Consider the following 3,187-nt stretch of genomic DNA (forward strand, 5'->3'; position numbering starts at 1 on the left):
CTGCATGTGTATATCCAGTTTTCCCGGCACCATTTATTTAAAAAGGCTATGTTTCCTCCAGTGTATGTATTTGGCTCCTTTGTCAAAGATCAGATAGCCAAATGTACCTGGGATTGGTCTTGCATTTTCTAGTCTGTTCCCTTGATCCACAAGTCTGTTTCCCTGCCAGCACCATGCCAGGACAAAGCATCACTGTAGCTCTGTAGTATAACATGAAGTGTGCGATTGTGATGTCTCCTGCTTTTCTCTCATTGCTCAGTACTGCATGGTACTTTCACACTTTTCAGTTAAAGAAGTACTTTACACCTTCTCTTTGGCACATCTCAATTGCCAAGATCACTACTCTTGTACTTGGTGGCAGGCTTTTTTAAGTAAAATAAGCATTGCTTGCACAAGTACTGAGATTCTGAGCCAGCTGATTTGCTTACAAAATTGACTGCCAAGTGACTAACTGGCAGGCGGTGGGCATGACTCAGACACTGGACAGAGGAGTGATTCTCATCCTGGACTGGTGGAATGAGATGACTTGCGATTTCATCATGCTGCTCAGAACAGCACAGTTTGAAACTTGTGAACTGTTTATTCTTGGAATTTTCTATTTAATAGCAAACATAATTGAAAGAAGTCAAACAGAAAAGGCCGTGCTTATTATAAGCCCAATTTTATGAAACAGCCAGTATGGGCAAATCCATGGAACAGAAAGCAGATGTATGATTTCCAGGGCAGGGAGGGGAATAGAGGAAACATCAGGCTGGGGTAAAAAAGATCTGGGTCTGGCTAGAAGTGGTGGTTGCAAGACATTGGAAATGCACTGAATTGTACAATTTACAATGGGGAAATGGTAACTTTTATTTCGTGTACTTTCCCACATGCAAAAAAGGGAAACACCGAGCTACTATGAGACTCGGGAATCCAGCGCCTAAGCTCTTGGCCAGGACTACTGACTACTGATGCTTCAGCTGCATACAGCTTTCCCCAGAGGACAATTGCAGCCTGATTCATCGCGGCAGGAGGCTAAAACAATCTCAGCATCCCTCCACTGGGAAGTGGGTGTGTCCATTTCCTAGGGTGCTGGAACAATCACCAAAGAACAAGTTCTGGAGCCTGCAGCTGCGGGAATGACAGAACAGCGCTTCCTCCAAAGCTCTGTTGGACTCCGCCTGGCTACTGGTGCTGGCTGGGAGTCCTTGGTTTTTGTGGCTCATCGATGCCTTGCAGATGCCTCACTCGCTGCTCTGCTTCTGTCATACATGGCCATCTTCTTCCAGTGGGTCTTACAGGGATGGGGGTCTTATTGGATTAGGGGGTCCTCCTATTGTACTAAGAACTTATCTTAATGAATGACACCTAAATACATGTCCAGATAAGGTCACAGTCTGAGGTGTTGTAGTTAGAACCTCAACATTTTTTCTAGGGGGACACAATTCACTCATAGCCATGGATATACAAGTTGTAGTATGCTCATTCAGTGAAATATTATTCAGCCCTAAAGAGGGTAAGATTCTGACACTCCTACAATACATATGAAACTTGAAGACAATGATGCTTAAATGAAAGAAGCTAGACACAAAAAGCCACATAGTACATGGTTCCATTCATGCAAAATACCTAGGACAGGCAAATCCATAAGGACAAAAAGTAGTTTATGGGGCCTAGAGAAAAGGGAAGAATCAGCAGCAACGTCTACACAGCTTATTTGTAGAGGCACTGAAAATGTGCTAGAAGAGTATAGCACCATAACATTATAAATATACTCAAAACTACTGAATTGCACACTTTAAGAATGTATGATATGGTGTTAGTACTTTCCTCATTGCTGGGACAAAATACCCAATACCCCACAAGTCAAAGGAGGAAAGATTTATTTCAGCTCACAGTTTGTAGAGGTTTCAGTCCGTAGTCAACTGGCTCAAGGCAAGACAGTATGGCAAAGGGGCATCACAGAGGAGAAACAGTCCATGGAAGGGTAGGCAGAGGCAGCAAGTAATGATCCTGCCTTTCCTTTTTATTCTATCCAGGCTGCAAGCCTACTGATTGGTGCCACCCACACCCAAGGTGGGGCTTCCATTATCCACACCCAGAACTATGCTAAACCCATTTAGTTATCACATACCCTTAATCCCAGTATCACACACCCTGGATTAAATCACCTCCAATAAGCACTACCTATTAGCATATGAGGCTTTGAGGGGACATCTAGATACAAGCCACAACACTATATGAATTATAACTCAATATTCTTTAAAGTCTCTATTTAAAGTATGAAAAGACAAGTGACACTGGGAGAAAATACTTGCAAGCCACATTCACCAAAGGGTTTGTATCTAGAACTCTGGGAGACTGAGGCAAGAAGGTTGCAAGTTCAAGCCCAACCTAGGAAATTAAGTGACAGCAAGGAGATCCTGTCTCAAAGTAATAAAAAAAAAAATTAGAAGAGCTTGGCTGTAGTAATTTAGTGTGAATGCTCTGGGTTCAATCCCTAGTACTGTAAGTCTCTGTTGGAGACATGCAAATTAAATGAGTCGAGGCTTCACTTCAGCCTTCAGAATGGCTAAATCAAAAGTAGTAATAACATCCAGTGCTGGCAAAGATGCCAGGAAACTGGATTTCATGTGCAAAGCTGGTGGGAATATAAATTGGTACAGCCATGTGGAAAACAGTTTGGCAATTTCTTTTAACCCTAAAGATCTACTCATTGTACGACCCAGGGAATGCTATCTTGGAGAGTTATCCTACAGAAAGGAAATATCACATTCACCCCAAAACCCAAAGTTCCCAGCAACTGTATCCATAATACAAAAACTGGACAGAACCCAGCCTGCTTCAACAAAACTGTAACATCACACCATGGGTGCTGCTTGGCCATGCAAAGGAACAACCATCAAGAGACTGGCATCTCTTACAGATTTCAAGAGATTGAGGATTAGTGGGGGAAAAGCCAGTCTCAAAAGGTTATGTATTGCTCCATGTATAGAACATTCTTTAAATGACAGAATTATAAATTAGTGTTTGTCGGGGACCAGGGTTGGTAGATAAAAGGCTATGAAGATCTGAGGGATGGACAGTTCTGTAGACCTTGGTGGTTACAAAGGTCTACACAGGCAATGAAGCAACATAAAACACACATGTATAACTGGTGAAATTAGAATAAATTCTGTGGATTGTGCCAACGTCAAGTTCCTGATTT

The sequence above is a fragment of the Fukomys damarensis genome, unplaced genomic scaffold (assembly GCF_012274545.1).
Source record: "Fukomys damarensis isolate Sample0158 unplaced genomic scaffold, DMR_v1.0_HiC HiC_scaffold_17, whole genome shotgun sequence".
NCBI lineage: Eukaryota > Metazoa > Chordata > Mammalia > Rodentia > Bathyergidae > Fukomys > Fukomys damarensis.